The following is a 19282-nucleotide window of genomic DNA, read 5'->3' as shown; positions in this document are numbered from 1 at the left end:
TGATGCTGAGTGCACAGAGAGGTGTGTTTCTTGCTCAAGGTCAACCAGCCAGGTCAGAGTCAGGTCTCTTTTCCATCTACCATTTCCCACCAGGCTGTGGTCCTTGATCAGTCTAAGGCAGCTGTGCTCACAGTTGACTGCCTTGACTGAAGGACAGAGCCTCATCCTCCCTTTCTAAAGCCTCCCACATTCTTTGAATTTATGCTGTGTACACTTGTAGCACTGGCTGGTCTCAGTCCCAAGATCTTTTCTTATCATAAACACCTCCCCCAGAGCCTTGGGGCTTAGAATTCCCACCTTTGTTCCCAGCCCTTGTCTGCAGAGGCCCATTGTTAAAAATACAGAATTTAACTGGGAAGGACCATATGTTGACAGAGATGAGTTTATCTTTGATTAGCTGTCATCCAAGGGCTGAACCTTGAGAGGATGGGGCGTAGGATGAGTCAGCTGGGAACAGGAGGAGGAGGGAATCCTGAGAGACGGCAGATAGGGTGCTAGGGGCATCAATGGCCATAGGCCCAGGCTCGGAGCTCAGTGTGCAGCTGCTGGGCTAGAGTCCCTGTGGTGACTGCTGGAAGCTGCCTGCTCTTCTAACTCATGGAGGGAGGTGCGTTAGACAAGCTCACCTGTGGCTGAATGCCAAGACAGAGTATGGAATGTCCACAGAGTCCCACAGTGGGGGAGCCAGGGGAAGCTTCCTGGAGGAGGTGGAGTTTGTAGATTGAGAAGGGTATTGGAAGATAGTTATGATTTCCATAGGCAGAGATGGGCAGAAGTAACGGCACAAAGAGATGTAGAAAAGTGAGGGCACAGTCAGGATACCACGTGGTAGAAACGGGGCTGCCTAGGGAAGCTGAGGCTGGAATCAGGCTGCTCTGAGGCATGGAGGGACCTGAGTTCTGGCGGTGGTGTGGGTGTGGACTGAACCCAGCAGACTGTGGGAAGCTGTCAGAGAGGGATAGTCAGAGTCATCCTTCAGGGCCCTGCCCTCCGTTCACGGGAGGTGCACACTGCCAGACAGCTGCCATTCCCCTGGACTGAGGAGGGCTGTGGAGAACAGGGTGGGGGGCAGTAAGACTGGGCCTCCAAAACTACTTTGTCTGTATCGTGGCTTTTGACCCACAGCCTTCTTTGTGAAGGGAGTCTGCATGCAAAGTGTTGTCTTTGGTTTATCAGGAGGGCAGCCCTTTTTGGAACTCCTGGTTAGGGTCTTAGGATATGGGACATCCTTCACGTTCTGCAGCTTGTGCCCCCAAGTGTGGCTGTGTGAGCTTTGGTGACTCTTGACTCTGTGTAGCAAACAGCATCTGTTCCACTTTCACCACCTCGCTGCAGGCTAAGCCCTTCACGCCAATCCTTCTCCTGCCTCAAGGTCAATTTGAAGGGAATAAATAGGGCAGTCAAGGTGCTGAGCTCCTCTGGGGGCTACTCCTGGAGCAGGAGCAGGAGTTCTGTCTGTGTGTGAGGGAGGCAGCAGAGCTGGGGTGGTGCAGGAACCCAGGTGACCACCTCCTCCAAAGAAAGCGCCTTTGGAAGAATTGGCTCTGTAGGAGTCAGTGGCTCTCAAAACATTTGTACCATCATCTGGAATGATGCTGATTCTCTCCCCTGCACGGCCTCACAATCACCTGAAGATCCCCTTCAAGTGCCTCCTGCCCTGGGTTTCCTGTGTGCACATTGAGTTTCCTTCTCTAGTTGAGGAGGGAGTTTTGGGAGGCTGGCAAACCTGGAGCTGGACTGAATGGCCTGGCCAGGTAGAGCAGGTAGAGGGTTGGTTGCCTCCCAGCCCTCTGGCCATCCTGGCCATAGGGAGGTGGATAAAGGCTGAACTCAACTTCTGCCTGCTCCCTTGTTAACCTGGCAGGTGGGAGGCACCACAACCTGGTGCATGTTCAGCTTTGACATTTGAGTGGGGCTGGCATCTGTTCTGTACCATGTATGTCTCAGAGAAGCTCTTGCTTTATGTGATGGAATAAATTGTTCCTGCAAGCAGCAATTGTAATGAGTTTAGTGCAATTGATGGGAGGTTTTAATGGGGTTGTGGTGGGGCACTGAAATCGGCTTGCTTTCTTTTTTGTCCTAGGATCAGTGCTACCCATATGAGAACAAGCTGATTTGTTCACTGATTGACAAATTGATCGCTCAGTGCATTCATTCTGTCAACCAAGATTTTTGGAGTACTCTCAAATTGAAGCATACTGTTACAGATGGACCATGGGTTTTCAGTCACTGTAAACATTGGACAAGCCACACACATACTATCTCTGAACTTTGGGTTTGTCCTCTGTAAAATGGGAGTGATGCTACTTACCTCACAGGGAGGTTGTGGGGATTAAATGGGGTAATGGGCGTAGCACACCTCTCATGGTGACTGGCACGTAGTGGCATGTGGGTGGGCTCTTCCCCTCTGGCTCATTCCTGAATTGGCCCACAGGAGTCTTGGAGCACAGATACAGGCAGGGTTCCTTGTTGCCACAGGCCTCGCATTCAGTACTGGCCCCTAAGTGCCTTTTACCTTTAATAACTTTTTATTTTGTTTTTTTTAAATACAGAGTCTTGCTCTTTCGCCCAGGCTGGAGTGTAGTGGTGCAATCTCAGCTCACTGCAATCTCTGCCTCCCAGGTTCAAGCGATTCTCCTGCCTCAGCCTCCCGAGTAGCTGGGATTACAGGCATTTGTCACCATACCTGGCTAATTTTTGTACTTTTAGTAGAGACTAGGTTTCTCCTAGTCTCTACTAAAGACTAGGTTTCTCTTTCTCCTAGTTGGCCAAGCTGATCTCAACCTCCTGACCTCAAGTGATCTGCCTGCCTCAGCTTCCCAAAGTAGTGGGATTACAGGAGTGAGCCATTGTGCCTGGCCTGCCTTTAATGACTTTTTAAAGGGAATGGCTCAGTCAAAGCACCTGTGTGTGCAGTGAAGAAAGATGGGACACCTTTCTCTTCCTGGTGAGAAGGTCTTCTCATACCTTGGAACTGCAGGGCTGGGAGAGCCTTATCATCAACCCCACTGAATGCTTTTCACTCCACTGTGGTAGTCTAGCCTGAGTTTGTAGGTTGGAGGTGATCCATCTTGTCTTTGAACTCCTCCTGATGGCTTCCTATAGCTTCTGGCATTTGGTCCCAGTTCTTCCTCTTGGGTGCCATGGACAGTAGGTCTAATCTGTCTACCGCCCAATAGCTCTTCAGAAATTTTTTTTTTTTAAATCAAATCTCTAACACCATCAACTGAAAGATGTACCATTATTTCATGTACCCTCAAGAAAGAAAAAGAGCTTCCAATTAAACTGTGGCACAATGCTTTGCCATCACTTAAAATTTTTATTCTATATTTTCTGAATTTTTTTAGATTTTAGACATACTTTTTTATTTTATATCACTCTTGCATATATACAAAAGTAAATTGGTTAAGGCATTTCTAAAACTTCACTTTCAGAATCTAACTCTTCTGAATCACTTTTTGACTTAGATTGTTCAATGTCCATGTTTTTCTGACTCATTATTATCTTCTAGTCGAGTGGGGACGTATTTCTTCATCTCTCTTGTCCCTGGAATTTTTTTTCCAGCTGCTGACACCCATTATGTCAGTTCTGGTGTTTTCTTGATTTTACCAGAAGGCATCAATGAAAGTTTTTTTGTTAACAACCAGGACTCACATTTCTTCCTTAAATGGTTCTTAAAAGTGTTGGCTCCTGAAATGCTTTAGATCATGGTTGTTCAGATATGCCACCAGGAATGAGTCAAATTTCCATATGTGAAGTGGTGACAGCTATGCCACAGCTGCATCCCGGGAGAGACCGTTAGATGTTGGGGGATTTTAGACACATTCTACTTTCAGACATTTTATAATGGGAAAAATGCATTTCTAATCAGTGAAATACGTTATTTAAAGACAGCCTTCTGTTTCTCTCCTGAGTCTTCTTCCAGATTAACAACCCACAGTGTGGGTTCAGGATTTTAACCTTCTCTGTGGTTTTCCTCTGAACATGCCCTAATTTGTTCAGATCTTTTTATACAGTGAAGGCAGTGTCCAGACCATATATTGTATTTATGGTATGAGGACAGCAGAAGAAGGGAGCTATCACCTCCTAGTTCAGGACATTATTCTTCTCTTAATGCAACCCAAGACTCTGTGTGCTTTGCTGGCAGTAGCATCACATCACGGACATTACTGCTGACCAGGTCTTTTTAACATGTGCTGTTGCTAAGCTGCTTCTCCCCTGTCCTAAACTTGTGTGGCTTTAGAATTTAAAGGCAGACCCTCCTATTTTGCTTCTGCCTAATTCAGAATGATTGTTCCTGTTAAGTTTCAACTTGTTAAATTCAGCGCAGCCCTGTTCCGTGGATCAGAATCCTATTTAAGTATGCATTCCACAGCGTCACCCAAGTCATGATAAATGCTTATCGAAGGGATCTCTCTGTCACACTGCTGGAGACCTTCCCTCAGTGGACTTCTGATCTTTGACCGGCTTACTTTGGGAAGAGTGATTGAAGCCGCCCCTAGCCTAGTCTCTGCCCTTTTGCTTCTCTGACCTAAGCCGCCTTTCTGAAGCTAGATATGCCATGCCCATTGCAGTTCTGCATCTGCTATTAAGTGCTTCATCAAAAAAAAGACATGAACAGCCTTAATGTTACGTGTTCTCAGCTCCTCGAGGGCTCCGAGGCTGCTTTCAGCTGTTCCTGGGCTGCTCCCCAGAGATTGCACTAGGCAGCTTAGCATCTTGTCTGTGAACATTTTCAGTGCTCTGGGAGGTCACTGTCCCGGGCCAGGGGACTTGAAGTCATTGCAAATGTCTAAATATCTTTTTTAAAAAACAAAACAAAAAAACTAAACTCCTATCTCCTCTCTGCTCTTTATTCCAGTGTTGGTTCTTTGCTCCCCTGCCCCGGTCTCCTCAATTGTTTGACTGGAGTTACATTCAGAGTCCAAGTCATTAACTTCCTCCATCTCGCATCTAGCAGCTCTTCTGGTCTCCCAGCCACTTAAAGTCTGTGTTCTTTGAGTCTCCAGCACCAACTTCCCCCTTCTTGGTCTTTTGCTAATTTCACAGGAAATGATTGTTTTTCCTCCACAGTTCCTGTGTCCTCCTGGTCACTAACCCATTCCACCACTGTCATGGGAATTAGGGAACTAGGTTAGTCCCCGTTTCTATGGACACATCCTCTCTTTCTAGATGATGAAAGTCTCTGCAAGGCCAGGCTTAGCCTTTAGCCACTGGGGCTTCCTGTGCTCTCAGGGTGTCTGATCCCAGCCCTACCCGCCAGAGCTCATTTCTGGCTAGTCTGGGATTTGTATCAGCAGCAGCCCAGTGGGGTCCATTTCCATGGTATCTCTATGCCTCATTCTTCCCTCTTCACCCATGTGTTCTTCAGAATATTTCTCTTTACTTCATGGGCTTTTCACACAGCTGTGCATCTTTTTTTTGAGACAGAGTCTCGCTCTGTCACCCAGGCTGGAGCGCAGTGGCACAATCTTGGCTCGCTGCAACCTCCGCCTCCCAGGTTCAAGCGATTCTCCTGCCTCAACCTCCCAAGTAGCTGGGAATACAGCGTGCACCACCACATCCTGCTAATTTTTTTGTGTCTTTAGTAGGGTTTCACCATGTTAACCAGGATGGTCTCGATCTCCTGACCTTGTGATCTGCCTGCCTCAGCCTCCTAAAGTGTTGGGATTACAGGCATGAGCCACCGTGCCCAGTATCTTTTTTTTGTTTGTTTTTGTTATGTAGAGATACTCTATCTCTCTGCCCTGTCTCAAGTCTAGTCCTTTAAAAGATAAAACCTGGGTGCGGAGAAGTGTGTCTAGTCTACTATCGGTTAATGTAAAGGACACATATTTATATTTGTGTGTATATGCATAATCATGGTCAGGAAACAGACACAAGCAACTAATAATAGTGGTGACCTGTTTTAGAGTGGGGACATGGTAGGTAGATGGGGATAGGAGTAGGAGGGAAACTTTTTCTGAATACTTTTGTATTTTTTTGACTTTGGAATCCAGTGCAAGTATTTCCTATTCAGTTTTTTTTTCTTTAAATAACAGATAATCTGGGATGCCTGATTGGCTAATGTGAACTGATGAGGCCATGTGGAATGAGTGACTCACCTGCTTGAGTCAGGGCTCTGCAGCCTCCTACCCACCTGGGCCTCAGCTCCTCAGGTGTAAAGCTGGCTGGTCCCAGCCCACTTACCTTGCAGAGGGGACACAGGGAGGCTTTCCTCTGGAGCGTGGCACAGGCCAGCATGTGGAGGGTCTGCAGTAAACAGGGCCTCCTCCCTCAGAAGTCATTTGGGATTTTAGGACCATGGCAGTAAACTGTAATCTCAGTTTAGTGATAGCTGGTGCTCAAAGGGTACACCTGAGCCTCATGTTGGTTTTCTGCTGTCAATCGCTTAAATCTTACACCATGGTTTTTTTCATCTTGTGAGCTCCAGTATTTAAGGAGACTGGAAGCTCTGAATCTCTGGGTTTGCCTGGAAGAAGTATGTACTTTCCTTTGCCAGACCTGAGATGCTTTACAAATCATCTCGTCTGCCCAGTGCAGTGGAGTGAGATTAAAATAGGTCTAACATCCTTTGAAAACATAGGCCCATGGTGAGGTCTGCAGGTAGCCAAGATCACAGCTGGCTCTGAGGAAAAAATGCAGCCTCTTGGGAGTGGCCAGTCCAGGTACCTATAATTGAGGAAGTGACCTGATAGGGGAGGTGACTTATTTACCCTGGGCAATTGAGAAGCACTTATTGAACACCTACTATGTGTCATAGGCTCTGTGCTGTGGGGATGACAAGATGGATAAGGCTCAGCTTCTCCTAAAGTATTTACAGTGGGCTTAGGAAAGCAAGGCTTATGTGTGTTAAAAAAAAAAAAAAAATGGAGTAACAGGAGATTTTCGTAACAGTTCAGCTCAATCATAGAAGAAAAACCACAAGGTAGTTCGTGACTAATGTCCATCTGCCTGGAGGAGGCAGCGGTGGGTGTGGGGAGTGTTTTCTGTGGGCTGGGGAGGGCCTGGAAAGCTTCCCGGAGGAGGGAGCAGAGGTGGCGGCAGCAGCAGCGTTTGACCTGGATCCTGATGGGTAGTTGCAGTGCAGATGGATAAGTTGGGAGTAAGAAGAGAGCATCTCTAGTGGGTGTTGAGGCCAGGAGAAATGAGGAGTTGCCTGCTTTGAAGGTGGGCAGAGGGAGATGAGGCTAGGCAGGTGAGTTTAGGACAGACGCAAAGAGGATTTAATGAGAGAGAGATTGAGTTGGAGTGTGTTTAACTTCAGAACAGGCATGGGAGGATGAAGGCCCAGGGTCTCACAGGGAACTCTTGTAAATCTCAGGAAGATAGGCAAGAAAGGATCTAGCCCCCAAACATTTCAGTCTAGGCATCTCTAGCTTCCAGGAAGCTGGAGGCATGCTAGCCATTCTTTCACCATTGCTCTGTGGGGACATTTTCTTCTTAGGCATTTTACATGTCTGCTCAGTCATTCATTCAGCAGGTTTTTATGAGCTCTTACTCTGTGGCAGGCACTGTTCTAGGTGCTGGGTTGCAGCAGGGAAAAAAACAAAACAGGATAACATCCCTTGCCACATTCCCAGAAGGGGAGAGGGACAATAAACAAGTGAGCTAAATGCGTGGGAGGCCAGGTGATGAGAGGTAGCGTGGGGGAAAATCAAAGCAGGGAAGGAGATGGGGTGTGCTGCATGGGGAGGGGAGCAGCTGGGGGAGGGCTGTAATTTTAAATAGAGTGGTTAGGGAAGGTTTCACTGACTCATCCTGTCACTGGGACTTTGTCTGGGACCATAGAGAAGGAGGCAAGGCCAGATCCTACTGGGATCTTGAACCCACAGTTGATCCTCTTCAACCTGTTGGGGGTCTTCGGCTAGGCAGTTGGGAGTCTTTGAGTGCTCTTGAGCAGAGGAGTGACATGTGTGGGGAGATCTCCCTAGTGGCTTTGTAGCAGACAGGATATAGGCGGCTGAGACAGGGGAGCAGAGATTCAGGAGGAGATGACCACTGTAGACTAAAAAAGTCTACTTATTTGACACTTTCCTCACTGTGCTGCAAGCTCCACATCTGTAAAATGGAGATAAAATGGTACTTACCATATAGGCACGTTTTTAAGAGGATGAAATGGGTTACTGAATGTAGAATACTTACAACAGCACCTGACATATAATAAGTGCCTAAAAATATTGTCTTGGTCGACTATCTGTCCCTCTGTCTGTATATATGTATATGTGTGTAAAATTAATGTGTTGGGGACATCCTTTCTTGTCCTAAAGCCAAGTCAAATGAAGAAAATAATGATGCTTTTCAGGATTAAATGAGATAATCCACTTAGTGGGTCTAGGTTAGTGGCAGATGAATACTAGGTGAATACTAGTTAAAAGTACTACTATTATCACCAGATCTTACCTTGAAGAAAATGATTTTGCAATGGAAATCCTTTGTAAAGTCTTCCTATTTAACAGTTGTTTATCAAGACTGCAACATGCCAGGTGCTGGACTAGACATATCATCCCATTTCATCTTTGTAATAACTGCCCAAGATAATCAGTGTTAACCACATCTTACAGATGAGGAAGCAGAGACCCAGAGAGACTAAGACTTGCCAAGGTCACATAGCCGGTAAATGGCAGAGCTGGGATTAATCCATGAGTGATCCACTGTGTAAATGTAAACATTGACATATAGGTTCTCATATCAGTCTCCCTTGGTATTAGGTACCCACAAAGAGGTGCAGGGAGAGCAGAGGTGTGGCCAACTTCGAGGACAGATCAGGGCAGTGTGAATGTAGAGGGGAAAGCATGGGTAGGAGGCAGTGTGTGTGAGGCAGTACCTTTCTTCAGTGACTCAGCCCTGCAGGCCTTATCAGAGCCTTTCAGCCACCCTCTAAGAGTTTATCTGGAACCCATTTTGGTTTCCCAAAAGGAGCAGAGCCTGACAGGTTCAAATCCTGGCTCCATCACTTACCAGCCATGTAAGTCCAAGATAGGAGTCAATTTCTTTGTGCCTCAGTTTTGTCATCTGCAAACTTGCTTCATAGGGTTGTTATGAGAATTAATATCAGAGAAGCTATGTGAACACTTAGAACAGTGTCTGGCCCATAGCAAATACTCTGAAAGAGTTATTATTATGTTAACAATTCTTATATTATTTTTATATTATAATATTATTGTAAACGCCTTTTTAATCTCTGAGGTCAGGACAGAATGTCCCATCTCTGCAGGATCATTCTGTAACACATTCTGTTTCGCCTTATTACATAGATGTGGGGGTAGGTCTCCCCTTTACAAGACTATGAATAGAATTCAATCAGCATCTTTCTAAAATCCCTGAAGACTTGTGCCTTGTCCTAGAAGCTGTCAATAGAGATTTGCGCCAAAAGAAGTGATTCTTGGTTTCCTTTTACCCTTCAAGCCACTTATTCTAACCTGAAGATCCCACCTCCCATGATCTGGAAAATGTCTGATATTTCCAAGGGTGCTTTACAGTTTGCAAACACATTCCCATTCATATTTCATTTGGTCTTCACAGTTACCCTGTGTGGTTACTGGGTACTCTCCCCAGTGAACAGGTCAGGAGACTGAGACTCTGCAGTGTTGAATAATTTGCAGGTGGAAAGTAATGAAACAGGCACCCCCCTTCCTATCCCAGAAAGCTTTGTTCTGGAGTTTCAGATTGACTCTTCCCCTAAAGCCATTCATCATTTCCCCTTTAGCCCTTTTCCTAAAGAGGATTGGGGGGAGGTCATGTGACCAGCCAACCTTTATACTCTTTCTTTCTTTCTTTCTTTCTTTCTTTCTTTCTTTCTTTCTTTCTTTCTTTCTTTCTTTCTTTCTTTCTTTCTTTCTCTCTCTCTTTCTCTCTCTTTCTTTCTTTCTTTCTTTCTTTCTTTCTCTCTCTCTCTCTCTTTCTTTCTTTCTTTCTTTCTTTTCTTTCTTTCTTTCTTTCTTTTCCTCCTCCTCCTCCTTCTTCTTATTCCTCTTCTTCCTCTTCCTCTTCTTTTTTTGGTGGTCTTCAATTACATGGAGAGTTTTTCATTTGTTTTTCTTTTAATTTTATTATTTATTTATTTATATGAGACAGCATCTCACTCTGTCACACAGGCTGGAGTGTAGTGGTGCGATCACAGCTCACTGCAGCCTCAATCTCCTGGGCCCAGATGATCCTCCCAGCTCTGCCTCTGGAGTAGCTAGGACTTCAGGTGCACACCACCATGCCTGGCTAATTTTTTCTTTTTAGTTGAGACAGGGTCTCCCTATGTTGTCCAGGCTGATCTCAAACTCCTGGACTCTAAGTTATTCTTCCATCTTGGCCTCCCAAAGTGCTGGGATTACAGGCGAGAGCCACTGTGCCAGCCTATGCAATTCTACTTTCACCCTTTGTTCCCAGGTCTTGTTACTCCCAAACTAAGCACATGGTGATGGCCTTGAGTGGAGCTGATTGATGATTGGAGTTGCTCAAATCATCCCCACTCCATTTTCCCTTCTCTGTGAATCTGAGGTCTGGGCTGGGACTCGCATTTGGAGCTTGGTGGGGAGCGGGAGACAACGGGGAGAGCATTGTAGCTTTAAGCATTTGCAGTGTCTGAGTATGAAATTGTCCTGAGCATAAATGTGCCCTGAGGAACCCTGCAACTGAAGGTGGAGGAGGCAAGACGAGGAGCACATGCTGAGATGCAGAACCCAGAGTCACCACCTGGGGCCTGGCCAGGGGCCTGCAGGGGCCGAATCAGAGGCCACAGGGCAGAGGGATGGGATGGGGAGTACTTACTCCCTGGGAGGCAAACAAGCACATGATCCTTCTAGCCAAGATGGGACTAAACCCAGGGCTCAAACCCATAATTCAGACTTGTTAAACTCCTTGGAGCTGTTCCTTAAGCAGAAGAATCTCCTGTTTAGTTCAGCCCAACAAAAGTTTACTGAGGAAGTACCTACAGTGTCCCAGCAGGTGCGAGGAATACAAAGTCCAGCAAGATAGGGACCCTGCCACAAGGGGCTCAGGTCCTACAGCCTCAGCTTTACCTGTGCCTCCTCCTCCCTCCTGCCAACTTTTAATGCTTGGGCGGAGGCTCTGAGGGTGGTGCTTCTTAAGTGCACATGGCAGCATTTTAGCTTCCTGGCACCTCAGCACTTGGGCTAGAATTAGGGCCTGGCAGGTCTGCAGAGCAGCACACACTGGGAATTGGCAAACACACCTGCTTATGGAGGCGGACTCTGATCCTGCTGCGGGAAGAGAGAGGTTTCTGGGCTTTGGCATCCAGAACTGCTTCTCAGTTCCCTCTGTGATGGTCGCGTGACTGGAGGAGCAGAGGCAGGAGGGCCTCTGGGGTGCAGGTGAGAAAGATCCCAGTAGAATTGCCCCAAGGTAATGGCTCAAACTGCCCATCCCTCAGTCAGACCAGCTCCCCCTTCTCATCCTCCAAACTGGCTGGTCTCCTCTCCTCTGCACCTGGGCCATCCCTGGCCCCAACTCTTTGCTTTGGTTCTTTAGCACTTTTCTTCTTCTCTGCCTTTTCAACACCCCATCCTCCAAGTCTGGATTCAGCCCTGCCATCTTCAGAAAGGCTTCCTAAACTGTCTCAGACGCAGTTCCCCCTCCTTTCTCCATATGCTTGCCTGGCAGAGAACCAACAGCCCCCAGTTCAGCATTTACCTGTTTCCTGGGAGTTCTTTCTCACGCTCTCGGCTTCGTGAAGGGAAGGCAGGGAACATGTTTTGTGCACCCACCATGTTCCAGGCAGTTGCATGGAGGCTGGGTACATCCTAGCTCTGTTTTTTATGAGCTGTATGACTTTCAGTAAGTATTTTCGTTTCTCTGAATCTCATTTTCTCATTTGAGATCGAGGATGTGATGCCTACCTCAGAGGGAAGTTGTAAGAATTGGATGGAATAATCCATGCAAAGCACTTTGCACACAGGTCCAGGCTCATAGTAAATGGCTAAAACATGGCAGCTTTTGTTATTCTTTGATAGCTATTATTTCATTGAATCCTCACCCTAGCTTTATAAGGTAAGTATCATTCCACAAAGGGGAGCAAATGAGCCTTAGGGCTGAAATGACTTGCTTGAGGTCTCACAACAGACAGGCAGCAAGGCTGGGATCCAAGCCTAGGGGTGGGCTGCCGTGAGGCAACACCCATCCTTCTACCACCTCTGCTTCCTGAGTCCTGGCCCCTGTTTCCCATGCTTTTTAGTGTTCCTCGCAGTCCCAGCCAGGGCACTCAGCAAATGCTGGTTGAATAATATTTCCTGGCTGGTTTAAGGGAAACCAGGTTTGCGGGGGGAGCGCAGGAAATGCGACCCCTTGAACATTCCACCCTCTTTCAGATTTCTATGTGGTTCAAGTTGCCCATGGATCCCTGCTAGTGTACTGCATGCCACTCCAACACCAGGCAGTGCTATGCTGTGCGGCACCATATCTCGCCGAGGAGTGAAACCAAATCATGCGCTCAGGGAAAATGAGCCAGTTCCTTTTTATTTTTTAAAATAGCAGAGAATAAAGTTACGAAAAGAAAAAGAAAAGTAAGGGAAATACCTGCCTGGATAATCCCCCATGACTGGGGCAACCACTGTCTGAAGCTGGCGGCTGGAAAACAAGAGAACAGCCATTAGCTGCCAGCTTGTGGCATTATGAAGCCTGTGTCCTGTGAGGGTCAGCAGGTGAGGCTTTCTGCTTGGGATGGCTTATTGACTTTCCTTATACCCACAGATACAGCCAAGGCCCTGCCAAGGGCTTTTCTTCTTGACATGATTGTTGTCAGGAAGATTTTCATATCATTCCAGATCATAGTTTCCAGTTTAATTCTCCAGCAAACACTAGAGGCTACCACTTCCATCTTGGCTATGTCTTCTTTTGTACCAACTGATGCTTGTGTCTTTACTCCTTACTCCACTGGTTAGTTTATGCCTGTGCAGACCTTGGTGCTGTGTTCCCTGGGGCCTGTGGAGGAAGGCGCTTGCCTGTGCTCCTTTGTGTGTTCATCTCATGGCCCATACTGCAGGAGAGATGGGCGGTCATCGGCATGTTTTGGTTCTTAGTTTTTGCTACCAGGCCATGGATTTTTTTTTCTGTTTCTTTATATTTTGTATTATTTATTTTATTTTTGAGAAAGAGTCTTGCTCTGTCACGCAGGCTGGAGTGCAGTGGCACCATCTCGGCTCACTGCAGCTTCTGCCTCCTGGGTTCAAGCGGTTCTTGTGCCTCAGCCTTCCGAGTAGCTGGGATTACAGGCATGTGCCACCACACCTGGCTAATTTTGTATTTTTAGTAGAGATGGGGTTTCACCATGTTGGCCAGGCCGGTCTCAAACTCCTGACCTCAAGCGATCTGCCTGCCTTGGACTCCCAAAGTGCTGGGATTACAGGCATGAGCCACCATGCCTGGCCATTTTTTCCATTTCTTTAAAACCCTTTAGAAACACACCTGAAGGTGCAACTTCTTTTCCTGAAGGAAATTAAACTCGTGCTATTAGTAGGCATGGGGTATGGGAATAGATCATCTTTGGGTGCCGGTCCAGAAAGTAGTGAGTAAGTGAGACAAGCAAAGATAATATTGTTTAGCACAATGCTATGCGTCAGGCACTATAGTCGTCCCTGTTAAGTCAGAATCTCTTGGGACAGGTGACTGAGAAAAAAAACAAAAATAAAACAAAAAACATGCAAGGGAGATGATGTTTTACAGCCTGTTGGCTGCTTATCAGCCATAGGCAAATCTTGCCCTCAAGAGCAGGAAACCCACTGATACATGCCATCCAGTAAAATCACACTAGAGCTCTTTGAGATTGAAATAACTAAGGTCTCAAAAAGGAAACTTGCCCAAGGATGTACCTGGGCTGTCAAGATACTGCCTCTCCTGTTTGTGTCTCAGTGCTGCCCTTTCCTCTGAGTAGTTATGAATAAAGGAGCAGCAGGACATTGCCATCACCTCTGAGGGATCTGAGCACAGATGTGAGTGACAGTAGAAATGGGCTGTGTGAGAAAAAGACCTCAGGCTCCATTGAAATCAGAATGTACTGAGGAGGTGGAGTGCATTGGGTGGAACAGGCACGAGGCACTAGTGGCATGACCTTGGTGAGTTCGTTATTGACCTTTCTGAGCCTCAGTTTCTTCACCTGGAAAATGGGCTGGATGATCATCCAGTTCCCAGTGTTTCATTGAATATTAGACAAGATTATACAACTCAAAGAGTGTGACCCACAGTGCATGGCACATTTAAGTACTCAAACAAGGCAAGTTTTCTTCACTTATCCATGCTCCCTGCTTTCTTCCTTACTTCCTCCTCTAAAAAGAGTTGTTTTAAATAGCTGTCTGGATTTTTTTTTTTTTTCTGCACCACTTCAAAGTCAATGAAAATCAGCTTTAACTTCCTTCTTTCTCTTCTTCCCCTCTCATAATAGGCATGGCCCCGGGGCTGGGTCTGAGGCTCGGTTCTCAGCCAGGAAGCACAGGGCTGGGCTGCTTGCTGTTGGTTTCAGTACCTTCTTCTCCCAGGAAGGGCCCTGGTCCAGGGGCTTGCAGTGGCCTCCCCTCACTTCAGTCTGTAGATACCTTGCTGTACATATTTGCTCTCGCTTGGCTGCCTGGGTCTCACCAGGTGTGCAGCTGGCTTTTCTTCCTGGGTGGGATTTGGTGATGATAAAGCAGGCACTTGTTGAGGGCTATTATTAATTGAGAGTTTTTTGGTTTCAAGGCACAGGAACCAAACTTGAATGAGCTTAAGCAAAAATGGGATGCATAGCTCATGCCTCTCATACCAACACTTTGGGAGGCTGAGGCTGGAGGAGCGCTCAAGGCCAGCAGTTCAAGATCAGCATAGTCAGCATAGCAAGGGCCTGTCTCTACACACACAAAAAAAATTAGATTAAAAAGGATACATTGGAAGGTTTCGGGGAGGCTCAAAGATTCGAAAGAGGTGCGGAAGAATCAAGCCCCAGGAAGGCAGCATGTGACCTCCAGCATCCGCAGACCAGAGTCCCCTGTTCAGTGCACTATGGCTGTAGGTAGCTCCCAGCTGGCCACACACAGCCCTGCCGCCAACCTGAGAGGACCAGGCCTTCCCCAGGAGTTTTCAGATTGGAATTTGGCCTGGCCTGGAGCATGTGCACACCCCACGTACCATTGCTAAGGAGAAAAGATACTCCCATGAGCCCACCTTGAGTCCTATACCCTCCTTTTTGGCTAGAGAGTGGGAGATGGGGTGGAGTCTGTTATCAGGAGAGAGAAAGAGAAGAATACTAGTAATATTAATAATTAAGTATAATACTCACTTTTCTTGAACTACTTTGCAAGACACATTCTAAGCTCTTTACCTGCATAACTCATTTAATCTTCACCGTCAACCCGTTTTACATACCAGGAAACTGAAGTAGAGAGAAGTTAAGCCATTTGCCCAAAGTCACATAGCTAGTTAGGAGGAGAGCTGGAATTGAATCCAAGCAGAGCGCTCCAGAAGTGCCCTTAACCACCCACTCTGATGCGGATAATAACAGACATCACCTCGAAGCGCCTGCTCTGAGCAAGCAGCGTGCTAAGTCCTTTATAGCATTATCTCATTTAATCTTCAGAGAAGCCCTATGAAGTGGGTACTAACATCATCCACATTTTAAAATAAGAAATTGAGGCTCACAGAGATGATGTGATTTGTCTAGGGCCATCCAACTAATTTAAAATGACAGAGCTGGGATAGGACCCTTGGTTTGCCTGATGGTAGGGCCCAAGTTCCTAACTGCCTCACTGGGTAACACTTCTCTTGTTCTGTCTGAAGCTCCCCTGGTCTGGCTCAGCACCTGAGTCTTTGTCCACAGTCTGGGGAGGGGCTGGGATGTGGAGACCCCTACCTGCTGCATGCTGCTGAGGGGTCGGCTGTGAGGTTTTAGCTGGTCTTGATATATCTCACACTGACCTACACCAGATGGTTCTTGAACAAGTCTTTAGTGCATTGAAACTATTCATTTCTTCATTCAACAAATATTTACTGAGTGCCTGGAGGCTCCAGGCCCTGTCCAAGTGCTGGGGTCCCTCAGGGAAGAACTTAGACTTGAAAAACATCCAAGAGGAAGGTTCCCGGAGTTCCTGTCACTTGGGCCTGTCATGTCCCACTTAATCTCACAGGAAACCTTCCCTGTATCACCCAAATCAGGCCCACGAGGGACCAGAGGCCTCATGCTTCTTTGCTCGACACTGGCCTGATGGCAAGTCCAAGGAGAGACGGCATTTCTTCATGCTGGTTGATTACAAAGGAAAATATCGTGTCAGGGAATGAGCATGGGTGTGGACTCAGGCCAGCTCCATTGGTAGTCCCAGGGCTGCTGTGGTCTCTGCTCATTGAGACGTTGGGTGAGGTACTTTGCTGGGCCATGCCTCAGTTTCCCCCTCTGTAATGATACTGTACTACCTGTCTTACAGGGTTGCTGGGAGTATTAGCTGAGGTAGCAGTGTTAACTACCCGAGGCAATACCTGTGCCCAGGTTAATCCCTCCCTCTTACAACAACTAAGTAGTTTTGTCGGTGTCTCTGAAAGTCAGGGTACCTGGAGCAGGGCCACTGAATGGGGTCCCAGGTGAGGAAATCACCAATTGTATCAAGCTCCTCATTTTACAGATGAAGGAACAGAGGCCCTGACGCTCAAAGGCCAGAAGGTATTGGACTCTAGGACCTTCTATTTGTTGGTGTTACAGGGAGCTCAAAGTGTATTTGGCTGTTGGTCAGACAGAGGGTACGAGTTGGTCCCTCGAGTGGCCGGACACTGTGCCCAGGCCTCTGTGAGCATCTGACTGGTGGTCAGCCCTTGTAGCCTGGTCCAGTCATACCTACCTCCAACCCACCATGAAGACAACCCAAGCAGAACCTTAGAGAGCCCCGTGTCCCTGCTGCTTGTCTCCACAATGCCCTAGCGTGGACAGGCACTTCTGTTCCTGAGATCTAGAAAGCATTGACAGGGTCCCTGGCTTCTGAAACTCCGGTTGGACCAATGATGCAATTCTGTACCAGGATATCCAGCTCCCCACCCACGGCTCTCAGAAGCTCCCCTTGAGGAGCAGGGGGCAGACAAGTCAAGGCCTCTAGCCACTCTGACTTCTGGCTGGAAGCAGCAGCACAGAGCCTGCAGCTCAGGCTGATAGAATGTGGCCCAGGCAAGCCGGCCTGTTTGTCAGCTGGCACAGGCCCCGAGGGGTGTGGGCTTGATAATGATGATGACGGGCGGGCAGGGCTGCCGCTTCTGCCCAGGTGGCCGCCCTTGGAACTTGCCAGGCTCGCCCAGTGTGTGGGCCCACCAGGGCTATGCTCAGAGTTGATGTCCAGGACACCTTCCCCTCAGCTTGGTGGGAAAAACCATGAGCACTGGGGCAGCCGATCCTGGGCTCCAATCCTGCCTTGCTCTGGGGCCTTGGCAAGTGCCATCTGTTCTGCAAGCTTCTGTTTGCTGTCTGTGAGGAGCCACTGAGATAAAGCAGGTCTAGTCTCCACCCTTGATGGTTCCATGTGTGACCGGTACACAGCACTTCGTAGGCTCTCTCCCATTAACAGGTTGAGATTTCTGAACAGTGAATCGAATCCCATCTCCCAGCACTCTAACGATATGTGCTCTTTATGTGCCAGAGAGAGAGAGAGAGCGTGTGTGTGTGTGAGAGTATATGTGTGTGTGTGTGTAGGCACCACTCTGTTGAGCAAAGTGCACGTATACCTCCCTGGAGTATGAGTATTGCCTCTTATAGATGTCAAATTTCACAACTGTGTTAGTTTTTGTCCCCTTGAGGTTACTTCTTAAATATTTTGATTTATTTTTTAATGTGGAGGTAAATCATTAGAAATATTTTGTAACTCTGGGCTTTGTTTTCCAAACAGGTGTAGAGGTATGTTCTGCAGAAGCAATAGGATGTCATCAGATAATGTGGGTCGTCACTAGAAGCCAAGAGAATAATTGGTTTAGGAAACTCAGCCATGATCAGCTGGTGCACTTTCATAACTCCCTAGTTTACTCAGCATTAGACAATGGGACCAGTTTCACACTGGGGACTTGTTATCAAGTTTTACACCTGCTCGATTTACTTTCATTGTGTCTCACGCTTAGAAATTCTGACACTTTCTGTTTTTACTAAAGCAGCGAATAAAGCATTGTTTTCCAGATCCCTCCTACTCCTCAGCAAAGTCTTTGTGTAGAGATCTGATAAGCCCTTAGGGTGCCCTGACTGCAGCCAACAATAGAATTTGTTTAGCCATCTTGCTATGCCTTTCTTCATGTGCAAAACTTGTTGGAGCACAGAGAGAGATTCTCTGTCCATTTCCTCTTGCTGGGTGAAGTGTCCCACAAGGCAAAGTGCACAAGCATGCGCGACCTCTTGGAGGAGACTAGAAAGGAGGCGTAAGCTAAGATGATGTCACTGACATTAATTGTTGGGCTCTTGTTTTTAAAGGAACATGGCAACCTGTGTGTGTCTCATCCCAGAAAGAGAAGACTTTAACCACTGTGATGCCTGAGAATCCAGTGAGTAAGTCACAGTGGCAGATCTTGTTTACCATGGAGTAGCTCCTGGGGGCTGGTCCTAGGCTTAGGAAAGTGTGGGATGTTCCCACCATCCTGGGGCAGCTTGCCATGCCCAGGGCGCGCTGTTCCCTCTGAGTCAGCACCGCCTCCTCTGCACTCCCCTAGCACTGTGTTCATGCCTCAGATACACCACTGAGTTAAGGTTCGTTCATCTGCTTGTCCCACCTACCGGCTGAGGGAGCCTTGAGGGCAAGGAACCAGACTCTAGCTTTCCTGTCTGAGCCAGGCAGCAATTCTCGGCAGGTACAGTACCAGGCACATCACAGGGGACCAGCAGCTGTTTGTGGACTCAAGGAGTCTCACCCCTGAGGTTTGATCAGGGCTTTACGGTCCACAAAGCTTTATCACGGGCAGTGTTCCATGGGAACCTTGTGCCCTGGGTGGGGTGGTCATATTATCCTCGTTTATTTTATAGATGTGGAGGCTGGGGTCTGAGGAGTCGGATAGCCTGCCACAGGTGGTAGGCTAATAAGCGCCTAGGACTCAGGTCTTCTGTGTCTCAGGCTAGCCTGGTTTCTGTAATGTCAAACCTTATAATTAGAAAGGTTGTTTAGAGTAAACCCCTCATTGCCAAACAGGGAGACTGAGGCCTGGCCTGAAGATACTTTCTCAAGGTGACAGGACTCACTGGTGTCCAATGGAGAATCGAAATGCAGGCCCTGGACTTCCAGTCTGGCGTTTTGGCACCCCTCCTCCCTCCTCCTCTGCTCTGCTCCTGTATACAGCAATCAGAGAATATTTTGGG

The 19282-nt window shown here is 47.5% G+C and overlaps 1 protein-coding gene across 50 annotated transcripts in view; it reads left to right on the top strand.

Annotated features, from left to right (window-relative positions):
• Positions 1-19282, top strand: part of MICAL2 (microtubule associated monooxygenase, calponin and LIM domain containing 2) — a 272353-nt gene that overhangs the window by 37808 nt on the left and 215263 nt on the right. For 22 of the 50 annotated variants that reach the window (XR_012423392.1, XR_012423389.1, XR_012423394.1 and 19 more), the window contains exon 2: positions 18407-18477. The exons of 14 other annotated variants lie outside the window; for them this stretch is intronic. The gene's annotated coding sequence lies outside the window, so the exon portion shown is untranslated. Of the gene's footprint in view, positions 1-18406; positions 18482-19282 lie in introns of all 50 variants that reach the window. 14 more of the 50 variants (XR_012423391.1, XR_006692247.2, XR_006692245.2 and 11 more) reach the window with 1 other exon arrangement.

The sequence above is a fragment of the Macaca fascicularis genome, chromosome 14 (assembly GCF_037993035.2).
Source record: "Macaca fascicularis isolate 582-1 chromosome 14, T2T-MFA8v1.1".
NCBI lineage: Eukaryota > Metazoa > Chordata > Mammalia > Primates > Cercopithecidae > Macaca > Macaca fascicularis.
The sequence above is the reverse complement of the archived record's forward strand: the minus strand, read 5'-3'. Positions and strand labels throughout refer to the sequence as shown.